Source organism: Lygodium microphyllum, chromosome 5 (genome assembly GCF_053477565.2).
Source record: "Lygodium microphyllum isolate KBCC chromosome 5, Lygodium_microphyllum_v1.1.10, whole genome shotgun sequence".
In the NCBI taxonomy this organism is placed as follows: domain Eukaryota; kingdom Viridiplantae; phylum Streptophyta; class Polypodiopsida; order Schizaeales; family Lygodiaceae; genus Lygodium; species Lygodium microphyllum.
In genome coordinates this window covers 13,171,618-13,184,929 of record NC_141139.1, presented here as the reverse complement: position 1 = coordinate 13,184,929, position 13,312 = coordinate 13,171,618, and positions in this window count along the sequence as shown.

Here is a 13,312-nt window from a genome sequence, read left to right as displayed (position 1 = left end):
CTCTCTTTGGCCCTTTCCTTAATCCCGTGATTAACAAAAGTGCATTTTTTGAAGCATTTTTGGCCCTAATGATCTAAATTGTCCATAATCTAGGAGATCCAAAGGTGAAATGTATCCAAATCCCAAAAGCGGCTCTATAATCATTATCGTAATCTAATACATCACCGGTAGATGCATACCAACTGCTCATCTCTTAAAAAATAACGTATCCAATAGACAGAACGACTATGGGATTGAGATACATGAACCTTCAACTTCTAGAGGTCATATTGTAGAGGAGAAAGAAAAGAGCACATTGAATTGCATTCTGGCAGCCAACAAAAAGGTTAATGTTGCACCTACAATGAAGAGAAGGAGAGAAGTTGAGAGGGATGAGCCAAATACTAGCAAGGTTGGTGAGATATGAAGAGCTAAAGGGTGATGCTGAGGCCCAAAAGGGTAAGAAAAAAGAGGTTGCAAAGCAAAGTGAGACTAGGAGAGCTCTTTGGAGACATCATCATGTGGCTGGCTTGCCATTAGAAAAAGGAGAGGAGGATTATGGTATACAAAAGAACTTGCTTGGGAGAAAAGGTAACATTTCCTTAACTTATGGAGTTATGTCCATATGGAGAGAACGGAAGAGGTTGCTAAACCTAAAGACCAAGGAAAATAAGAGAGGAAAAATAAGGATCTTGAGTATTAAGTAGTTGCCCAATATTTGTCCTATTATTAATGCCCAATATAAGGATAAGGAGATCGATGAAGCTTATATTCATAGGGGAGTAGAGGCGTGTATCATCACACAAACTTGTGTTGAGAAGTTTGGGATTAAGATGATTGAGGGATTGTGATTTTGATGGAGGTTGGCTAAATTAAGTGTCTTGGAGGGGATGAGGTTGAGGAGATGAACAAGGCGATGGGCTTGTTGTATGCTATCATTTCACAGTATGTGTGCATCTTTGATATCAGTCTAGAGCTCTCAAACTTGCCCAGGAGTACCATTGGAGCATATGTATATGCTTGGAAATCATATGTACTTGATGTCATGAATTGGAGCTGAAGTTTTATACCTAAAATATTCAAATCTGGAATTTTTTAATGGCTGGAAACTGCCATTGACTATGGGCTATGGGCATTTATCTTATTGAAGCATTACATAACATTTGGTTGGCATGTGTCATATGTATAACATGGGATATGTCTGCCAAAGGATCTAGCAATTGAGATGAACATTAAGTGCTCATGAAAGCAAAAGATTAAGGCTGGAATTACTGTAGTGACATTGTCTTGGTTGGTTGCTAATTGTAAATGCAATCTATGACTTGGATTCATGAAGACAGGATGCCTATGGTTACCCAAATGCTCATGTATTGAACCTATCACTTCAGAGTGAATGTATGACATGATTTGAGGCTATTTTGGAGCTAGTTTGGTTTTACTGAGCATTTGTTGATTGCAATCTGTAAACATGAGGCTTGACACTTATACTTGGTGTCTATGCACTGATTTCTGCCCATATAGTCATGTTTGGACTGCTACATGTAGTAGGAGATGTCTATGAAGGTTTGGGACATGTATGACATATATATGACTCAGTTTTGGCTTTGAATAAGCTGTTAGTCACTATCAATTTACAGTGTTCAGACTGCATGTATGTGCCTTGGCAGTAAGGCTGCATGTTACAAACCTGAAGCAACTACATAGCATATGTATCGACAAATGTATCTACAAGTGGGACCACATGTTTATGAAATTTTTTGAGTAGTTAAAGGCCTAAAATACCCTAGTTTTGATAGTCAATTTGTTGTAGAAAAATGTCATAAATAGTGAAGAACTACAATGAGTTAGGAACACTTGTTGGCCATTGTAGGAAGTCACAAACATAGTCTATTGCACCATGGCTAATGCACATGGCACCGACAATATTAACCAGATCGTTGGATAATAAGAATTTTTCCTTGTGGAAATTAAAGATGAATACATTTTTAGTTGGCAAAGTTATTGCGACCTATGTACAGGTGATGAGGCTAAACCTGAATTGCCTGAGAAGGACCCAACCAATGATCAGAAAAGGGATCATAAGCTATGGACTGAGAGAGCATGTAAGGTGCTACACTGGTTTTCATTATGCATAACCGATGCTATGGTAATACAGATCACTGGATGTGAGTCCCCGAAAGATGCATGGGACATACTCATGAAGAATTATGGAAATGTGACACATGCATGTAAAATTCAGCTGAAACAACAGTTCAACAACATGTCTAGGAATGGCAAGAACATCCAGGCGTATACGACAAATTTTAATATCATAGTTGACTAGCTTTCCACCATTGGATCATAGGTATCTGAGGATGATATGATTGATATCACTTTGAATGGACTTGGCACGGAATACAAAGCATTCGATACATCTATATCTATTAGAGCTAAACCCCCTGCTTGGGATGAGCTAGTTGCTTTGCTGTTGCATGAGGAGGTAAAGCTTGGATTGAATATAGGCACTAGTGCATCTCAAAGTAGAGTCACTATTTTTTACTCTAGCTAGTGTGGCAGAGGCAGCAGAGGCCGTGGCTCATTTCGAGGTCGTGGTGATACTCAAAACACTTATGGACAGTAGCAGTAGAGTAATTGGCACGGCACAAATACACAGAGCCAGTGTGGATTTGGCGGGTTTAGAGACAGGGGGAGATCAACCGAGTCACAGGTGGTAAATCGGGATCATGGCCGTCAAATGATCAGTCAAATAGAGACAAGGACTGTCATTACTATGGTAGGTATGGGCATATTTCAAAGGATTGTTACAAGGAGCAGGGAGATATGAAGGCAAAGGGAAAATAACATGGGCACTATGCATCTTCTAGCGGTGCTCATGATGAGCAGGTTGATAGATTGTTTTTCATGCAGCATGTGTCCAAGAATGCACCTAGACAAAGCAGAGATGAGAAATGGTACATTGACTCTGGAGCTTCAAACCACATGACACCTCATGGAGAGTGGTTTGATGAAATGGTTGCAGGCTCACATGGTTATGTCTGTATTGGGGATGACACCCAACATGGCATTAAACACACAGGAGTTGTTTCGTTGATTATGCCTGATGGCAAGAAGAAAAGCTTGTTGAGATGGAAAGTTCAACACGTGCGGACATTGATGATGGACCACCTGGCTAGATGGGTCCGCAGTCTACAGTTAGCATGTTGGTGGTCATTATGATCCTCACATGGCCATTGACTTATCACTTATTATATTTAGTTTGTTACACCTACCTACATCTGGCAAAGACATAGCGTCAGTCGATTAGTGTAGTCGGTTATGCACTGTTTGACTTAGTAAGAAACTTTCTTTTATGTTGTATCTTATTTATACTTTGTGTATATTGTATAGTGTGTGGAAGAAGAAGAAGAAACCAGCAAGAAAACGTTTTTGCCTCCATCTCTCTTCTTATGTTCTTGAGTAAGCTTCCTCTTGTGTATACAGTTTGTGTTTGGCGCAGCAGCTCAAGCAAATTCCCCCATCACACAATTCTTGACATGGTATTAGAGCCACATCACTGAGAGAGGATGATTTTGAAGGCTGAAGTGAAGGAGAAGAAGCAAGGTTTGAGCAAGCAAGCAACAGGTAAGAAGCTCTTCCATTCTTCCACTCTCTCTCTTGGATAGTGCCTGTGGAGGCACCGGAAGCAGGGTTGAGCAAAAATCTCAGATTGCTGTGAGATTTGGTGTACAAGCAGATCACTATATATTCTGCAGATGTGCCTTTAGGGCTTTTTCGCAGTTATTTTGGGCATCTGAGGCTGTTTTAGGCCCCGTTTTAGAGTTGCAATGTTGCGGACACAACAATTTCAGGATACATTGTGATTTAGGCTGTATTGATCGAAAGTGGGTGCACATGTTACAGATTGCGAATTTCTAAATTTTTAGGTGTTTGCAGGAAGCAAATATAAGGTTTATCTACAAACATGTTGCAGATTACATGTATTATTGAGCAATAAGTGAAAAAGGTTGCTTGGTCTATTGTTGTGCACGTGTTGTGAAAGATTGCAGAAGACTAGCTTGTTGTGTTGTATCCTTGTTTGTGATAATGGTAGAGAACAGTGGAAATCCCAGTATTGAGAAGCTCGACAAGAACAACTACCCTTCATGGAAGTTTCGTGTGACGAACTTCCTCATTGGAAAGGGCCTTTATGAGTTTGTCTCAGGTGAAGAAAAGGAGCCAGAACTGGGTGTCAGATGAGTTAAAACCATGGAAAGAGTGGAACACAAAAGACAAAAAGGTGATGTACTGGCTATCTGCAGTCATTGATAATACTATGCTGGGACATATCAGGAATGCAGAAACTTCACATGCAGCTTGGACAATTTTTGAGAGCATGTTTTCAGTAAATACAAAGGCACGAAAGATTCAACTCAAGCAAGAGTTGAATGCCTTGAAGAAAGGGAAAATTTTTGTCAATGTATTGCAGATGCTGTAGCAACGATTGATGCAATGCTAGATGATGATGATTTGGTTTCATCCACTCTGAGTGGCCTTAACAATGAGAAGATATGGAAATCATTTGTTACTTCAGTATATGTACGGAAGCCATTTCCAGATTTTGATGAGCTGATCTCTCTCATGATTATTGAAGAGATCAATATGCACGGTGATTCGTCTGAAAGAAATGGTGAACAGGTCCAAGCATTTTACTCGAGTTTAGGAAGGGGACATGGTAGATCCTCTTCAAGAGGCTGTGGTATGGGACGTGCTGGCGATAACTAGCAAAACAAGTTCAATCAATAGTTTGATGAAATGTAGGTTTCTGGAGGCAGAGGAAACTTTAGAGGCAGGGGGAGCTCTAGAGGAAGAGGTGGATGGCAGAATAGAGGTTCTAGAAATTCTGCTATTGTTTTCCATTATTGTGGCAAAACAGGCCATATTGTAGCCCATTGCTATGCAAAGAAGAATGATATTCGCAGTGGTAAATTGCAGCAAGGAAACTATGCATTGTCTTCACGACAGAATGAAGGCAAAAATGAGCGTTTGTTTGTTATGTAGCATATGATGAATGTAGTTACAAGAAAGGGGACACATAATGATGTATGGTATGTCAATTCACGTGCATCTAATCATATGACCAGTCATGTTGAATGGTTTGGAGAGATGTAAGACTTACAAAACCCAAGTTATGTACAGACGAGCGATGATTCATGCCACCCAATTTCACACATTGGAAATGTTCCCTTGTCCTTGTATGATGGCCAGACAAAGAGTTTGACAGATGTATTACATGTGCCATCAATTACAAAGAATCTAGTATCCGTTGGCCAAATGATAGAGTAGGGGTTGCAGGTCTGATTCAATGCAAAAGGTTGTTTTGTAGAAGACTTTAATGATAAGTGCAAGTTGGTCGCAAAAGGAAGTAGAGTTGGCCGAATGTTCACTTTAGATGCTGGAATTCCTGCAATGGATGCTGCTATGTATGCTAAAGGAAAAGGAGTAGTTGCAGATATTGAAATATGGCATAAACATATTGGACATGTAAATGTGCAAAGACTGAAATTAATGCAGTCCAAAGGATTCGTTACAAGGTTTCCTTCTTTTAGAGTTGGCAGAATTGCATAAAGTCTGTGAAGCATGCCAGTTTGGTAAGCAGGCAAGACAACTCTTCTCGCATGATAGAGAAGTGAGTAGAAAAATACTTGATGTAGTACATACAGATGTTTGGGGGCCTACACAGAATGTATCTCTTGGTGGCAGCAAACACTTTGTCACATTTATTGATGAGACTGTTCAAGGAAGTTATGGGTATACTTCATGAAGAAAAAAAATGATGTGTTTGAGCACTTCAAATCTTTTAAGAAAAATAGAAACATGCTTAAAAGTGAAGTGCTTGAGATCAGATGGAGGGGGAGAGTACCTCTCTAATGAGTTCAGTGGCTTCTTGAGGACTCATGGGATAAAGAGGCAATTTACTTGCAAGTATACCCCACATCAAAATGGTGTTGTAGAAAGAAAAAACAAGCATATTGCAGAAGTTGCATGGGCATTAATGGATGAAAAGAATATGCCCAAACATTTTTGGTTTGAGGCTGTCCATACTGTTGTTTACATTATGAACATGACTCCCATTGCTGCAATTCATGGGATGACTCCTTAAGAATGCTTCACTGGCAAGAAGCCTGATGTATCGCACTTGAAGGTATTTGGCTATGTTTCATACGTTCATGTGCCAAATGAACTACGGAGGAAGCTTGATCCCAAGGCAGAAAAATGTATTTTTATTGGATACTCTTTAGAGCAGAAAGGGTATCGTTGTTATAACCCTGTCATAGGTGAGTTCAAAGTGAGCAGGGATGTTATCTTTGATGAGATGGGAAGTTGGTATACACCTACTGGTGATGTTTTGGATGATGATAATGATCAGGATAGCTATGTGCAGAAAGATAAACAAGAATCACGGAGTCTTAGTGGACCAGAAACATCATCTGGTACTACACCTACAGTGAGCCCTTGGTCTGGGAGACTAAGGAGTAGCTCCACATCTTCAGGTGGATCTATAAGTGTTGCAGGAAAGGACAAAGGAAAGAAGAAAGTGTTGGATGGTAATGATGCATCTACCAGTCATTTGGGATTGGATGGAGATTCTAGCGGTTTGGAGAGCTTGGATGATGAGCTTGGTATTCCTTCAGTCAGGACACCAGGTGTACAGAGAGCTCATAGTAATGTAAAGGCTCCATTGAGTGATCTGGTGGTATGCAAATCTAGCATGGTCAGATACCCTGTTAAAAGATTTGGTTTTGAAGGTTATACAGCTCACCATTATGCTTATATGGTGAAACTAGTTGAGGATGTTGAGCCCACTTGTTTTGAGGATGCTGTTAGTCATGCTCATTGGGATGCAACAATGGATGAGGAGATGGCTACATTAGAAGCCAATAAGACTTGGGATTTGGTACCCTTACCTAAGGGTAAGAAAGCTATTGGCTGTAAGTAGGTTTACAAAGTCAAGTATAATGTAGATGGTTCAGTTAGCAGGTATAAAGCTAGGCTGGTTGCAAAAGGCTATGCTCAAACATATGGCATAGATTATGATAAGACATTCAGTCTAGTTGCTAGGATGGCAACTGTTAGATGTGTGATTGCCTTGGCAGTAGCCAAAGGTTGGATTTTACAACAAATGGATGTTAAGAATGCCTTCTTGCATGGTGAATTACAAGAAGAAGTGTATATGGAGCAGCCACCAAGTTATGAGGATTTAGAGCATCCCACATATGTGTGCAGGTTAAAGAAGGTGTTTTATGGGCTGAAGCAAGCACCTAGAGCATGGTCTAACAAGATTAGAGAGTATCTTGTCAATATTGGATTTTTTATTTCTAATGCTGATCACTCACTTTATGTGAGAAAGGGAGATGCAAGGTTGGTCATCATAGTCATCTATGTGGATGACTTGATTATTACAGGTGACAGTGACAATGGGATTGCTGAAGTTAAGGACTTCTTGAAGAAGAAGTTTGAGATGAAAGATTTGGGTGAGCTGAGATACTCTCTTGGTATTGAGGTGATCAGATGTGATGATGGTATATGGCTATCCCAAAGGCAGTATGGCTTGGATATGTTATCCAAGTATGGTATGACAGCATGTAAGCCTCTTTCAATACCATTGGAGAAAAATGTGAAGTTGAGTGTTGGCGTTGGGGATGAGATAGAAGACCCTACTATGTTCAAGAGGATAGTAGGGAGTTTGATTTACATGACTATCACAAGGCCAGACTTGAGCTATGCTGTTGGCCTTGTCAATCAGTCTATGCAGATGACTAGAAAGCCTCATTTGGATACAGTTTAGACGTATATTGAGATATGTGAAGTCCACTTTATATTATGGAAATTTTTATGAGACAGGTAAGGATGTACAGGTCTTTGGATACATAGATGCAGATTGGGCTGGTAGCATGTCAGGCAGAAGATCCACAAGTGGATTCATGTTTTCCCTTGGTAGTGCAACAGTTGCATGGAGCAGCAAAAAGCAACCTACAGTTGCTTTATTGAGCACAGAGGTTGAGTATAGAGGTGCTGCTATGGCAGCATGTGAGGTGGTATGGCTGCAAAAGTTATTAGGTGATTTGGACGTGTAGGGATATGGTCCAGTTGTCATTCATTGTGACAACATGAGCAGCATATAGCTAGCTAGGAATCCTGTGTTCCATGCTAGGACAAAACACATTGAGATGCACTACCACTTTGTGAGAGAGAAGATACTTGCAGGAGAGATTGACTTGGTATATGTCAGCACACATGATCAGATAGCTAACATTTTCACAAAGGCATTGGGTGCAGAGAAGCTTCGAAAGTTTCGAAGCTTACTTGGAGTTATAGAGATAGAGTTGAGCTTGAGGGGAAGTGTTGAGATGGCAAGCTCAACATGTGCAGACATTGATGATGGACCGCCTGGCTAGATGGGTCTGCACGTCTACACTTAGCACGTTGGTGGTCATTATGATACTCACATGGCCATTAACTTATCACTTATTATATTTAGTTTGTTACACCTACCTATAGCTGGCAAAGACACAGCGTCAGTCGATTAGTGTAGTCGGTTATGCACTGTTTGACTTAGTAGGCCACTTTCCTTTATGTTGTATCTTATCTATACTTTGTGTACATTGTATAGTGTGTGGAAGAAGAAGAAGAAACCAGCAAGAAAATGTTTTGGCCTCCATCTCTCTTCTTATGTTCTTGAGTGAGCTTCCTCTTGTGTATACAGATTGTGTTTGGCACAGTAGCTCAAGAAAATTCCCCCATCACACGATTCTTGACAAAGCCTGGATGATGTATTGCATGTACCGTCAATAATGAAGAATCTTTTGTCTGTGGGTGAGATGGCACATACACGCTTTACATAGATAATGTATTTGATGCATCCAAATATTTCAAAAAGCACGCTAAATATGAGTTGGGATGTCAAATTTCATGTCTACGATCAGATGGAGGTGGAGAATATGCCTCTAATTACTTTGACAAGTATCTTGCTAAAAATGGGATCAGATGACACTTAACTTGCAGCTATACACTACAGCAAAACGGTGTTGTAGAGAGGAAAAATATGGTCCTGATGGACAGCTAGAGCTATACTATCTGCCAAATGGTTATTGGACTGAGTAGTGATGACTGCTATCTATGTGAACACAATATTAGTGAGTTTGGGAATCTCCCAATTCCCATTTTTTGAATACTAAAAAGGTGGCACCCGGATAATGTGCTCATAAGTTTCTCAAAACCATATGATGTGACCTATCATTTGAAATCGCTTGAAAAAAGGAATCTATTAAGCTATAGAGCGCTTGATTTGGAGTGATAGTGTTCAAGTTATGATAAATCCAAAGATTTGACCATGTGTCCCAAACTTATGGGAAATTCCTATATTCCCCAATATGGTGTTTGTGGTGAATGGAACCCCTACAGCAAGGATTCACGATGTTACACCTTATGAGAGGTTGTATGGTCATAAGCCTGACATTTCTCACTTGAAGCTATTTGGCAGCATTGCGTATGTGCATATACAAGATGAAAAGAGGAAGAAATTGGATCCTAAGGCAGTAACGAGTTTGGGGTATGCACAGGACCAAAAGGCCTATAAGTGCTATGTGCCATCTACACAAGAGACATTGATAAGCAGAGATGTTGTCTTTGATGAGTTAGCTTCCTGGTATGGGAATTCAATTGTAGTATCTATTAATGAATCAACCAGTATAAGCAATGCTAAAAATACCCCTGCAATTAGCACTTCCATGAGTGGTCAGACATGTGAGATATCATCTACAGTGAGTCCTTGGTCAGGATGATTTTACAGTCGCACTTCTATGTTCACTAACATAGACATGTGAGGGGGGAGTAGATAAGGGAAAATAAAAAGTGTTTGAGGATGTAACAAGACCATTTACTGCACATTATGAGTCATCCAATAGTGATAGCTTTGACAGTGAGTTAGGGATTCTGTCTATCATGACACCAGGTACTAGGAAGAATCGTTATGTGTCGCCTCACGAGAGGCAAGCTCAGAGTGAGATTGAGATACGGAGGTCTGTGACAATTAAGAAGCTAGTTGACAGGTTGACTTACACTGGACATTCAACCTATCATTATGCTTATATGATGAAGGTGATAGTTTTTAAAGAACCCACTAAGATTGATGAGGCAGTTGCAGATGAAGACCAACGTGCTACCATGGATGAGGAGTATTAAGCTTTGGCTGAAAATAGAACATGGGATTTGGTGTTGTTGCCTGATGGCAAAATCCCTACTGGCTACAAATGGGTGTACAAGGTCAAATGCAAATTAGATGGGTCATTGGAACACTATAAGGCTAGACTAGTTGCAAAAGGGTATGCGTAGCAATATGGTCTAAACTATGAGGAAACTTTTAGCCATGTGGCAAAGATGATAATAGTTAGAACTATCATTGCATTGGTAGTAGCTAAAGGTTGGAAGTTATGGCAGATGGATGTGAAAAATAATTTTTTGAATGGTGAGTTGCAGGAGGAATTTTATATGGAGCAGCATGAAGGCTATGTGCATCCAAATTTTCCAACACATGTATGCAGACTCAAAAAGGCATTATATGGGCTGAAATAGGCACCCAGAGCTTGGAATGCTCAAATTAGCAGCTATTTACAGTAGCATGGTTTTAAACTGGGTGATACAGATCATAGTTTGTTTGTGAAGAAGACAAATCATGGCTATGTGTTTCTGATTGTCTATATCGATGACTTGATTATTACTAGAGATGATGAAAGTGCGATTACTGAAATAAAGTCATGTTTGGAGGCTGAATTCAAAGTCAAAGATCTTGGTGAGCTGAATTTGGGAATTGAGGTAGTGTCGACAACTCAAGGCATATGGCTGCTACAGAAGTAGTATACTCATGACATATTACACAAGTATGGTATGGATGATTGCAAGGCTATGGATACACCTCTAAAGTAAAATGTCGAGCTGCAGATTGATGTTGGACATGAGATAGAGAATGTTACTATGTACACACATAGATGGTAGTCAAGAGAATCATGAGATATGTAAAGAGTACAACTGACTATGGGCTGTTTTATGCAATGGGAAACCCCTCGACTTGAGAGGGTATACTGATGCTGACTGGGCTGGTTGTGCCTATGGCAGATGGTCAACCAGTGGCTATGCATTTGGATTGGGCAATAGCATGATCAGTTGGCAAAGTAAGAAACATCCTACAATTGCATTGTCTAGTATAAAAGTTAAGTACCATGGTGCGGCCTTAGCGGCCTGTGAAGATGTTTGGTTATAGAAGTTACTGAATGACTTGGGAATACACTTGATAGCAAAGTGAAGCTGTATTGTGATAATTTGAGCAGTGGTATGATTTCAAGCAATTTCTTCTATCATGCAAGATCAAAACACATTGAAGTTCATTACCATTTCTTCATAGAAATGGTACTAGCAGATCAGATTGACTTGATGCATGTGAAAACTGAAGACCAGATAGTAGACATCTTTACCAAGTCAATTGATAAAGATAAGTTCATTTATTTTAGGTAGCTACTTTGAGTTTTGCAGATGGTTTGAGCTTGGGGGGGAGTGTTAGAAATCAAGCTCCCATATCTTCTTCTGTATCTCTTATGTCAGTGTGTGAGACCACTGACTCTAGCTAGATACAATTGTTCATGTGTGTATCATTGAATAAGTCAATGTAGGGTTAATCTAACTATAGTCAGATGATTGGTTAGTTAGATCTAGAGTAACACTCCCTTGTATCTTTCAGTCTTGTAGACCGAGTGTGATATAATGAAGAAAATGAATGAGAGGTAAGGCTCATTGGTTTTGCTCCATTCCCTATCTCTCTCTCCTTATCTTTTTACATATGCTGGTCATCTTAATTTGAAGGTCTTTTAACTTCTTTGAAATTTCCTCCACCATATCTTTAATAGTTGGTTTTGTAGATGGTCTAACAATCGCAGTAAGAGTAGGCATAGGCATAGACATAGGATGAGAAATAGGAGAAGTAGTGGATAGTGCAACAGGAGAAGTAGGAGAGGTCGTGGTAAGAGAAGATATTGTTGATGGTGTCTGCATTCTTTCCTACAAGTGAGCCTTCCATCTCTGCCTCTTTGTCAATGTAGAGACCACATCAATAGCATCCTCCCAATCCATCTTCAATCCCATAGGCTATGCATGGTCTTCAAGAAGTTCTCCCAACTCATCTTGAAGTGCAAGATCGGTCGCATACAAGAATAACTCCACTTTCTTTGAGTTTAGAGCTCTTTGCTCTAGTGCATCCAACTAGTTATATCGCTATTCAAACTCCCGCAACAATTCAGAAGCAACAAGTCCCTTGTTGGGCTAATAGAACCACTTTCTGAATGTTTCCACGTAGCAATACCATAATCCTCCATAAAATATTCATCTTTGAGCACTTTCTTGAAAACATTCCAGTTTTAGTCTTGCACAAATAAATCTATCACTCTAACCCACAAAGTAGGCGTGACAAGCCATAAGAAATAATTGCTCCAATTGGACAGAACTCCGAAGAAGTGCATCTGGCTGTCAAAGGCTTTGATATAGGCTGAAAAATTTCAGCCATAAAATAATTTGTGCTCACTAACCACAGCCTCGATCGCATTGGTCACACCATGTGTATGTTCTTGTTCTTAATGCAACATCCATTGTTGATCCAATTGTTACTGATGTAACTATTGTTGTTGTTGCATAGATAACTGCATCTACTGATTCTGCATCATAATGGCTAAAGAAAGAGTTTCTAATAAGGTATTCATCTCATCATTCAAAAAGGAAGAAGCAATCGATGAAGAAGATGGATTATTCAAGAAATTTTCCATCTCGATGATCTGAAGCAACACTTTCACGTTGGGTTCACCAAATGTCACACGAAATTCACGCAGGGGTTCATGAACTTGCTCGCTACAAGGATGCTTCAACGAAATAAAACTTATCCAAAAGAATTTTGAAAGAGAAGATAAATTCTTGATTTAAAATATAGACAAGTTACAGGCTCATAAGATTTCCGATTTTGATCACAAGAGTTTCGGAAAAGACAAGGGTGAATGCTCAATTTGAGAGAGAAGAGAAGGTGGGATGTCAAATTTTATGGAAAAATTTCGAGGATCATGAAGCTCAACTTGGAAGCCACTTCATGGAATTCATTGATGGTCTTCAAAAGGAGGCAAGAAGCTTTAATCTCAACTTAACCCAATCATCATAACAACTCACAATGACGAATGATGTAGGCGAGGGGCTTAAAGCACATCCTCAAACCTTCTCTCAGAAATTCGATGACGGTCTTCGAAGAAGGCATGATAAGGTGAAA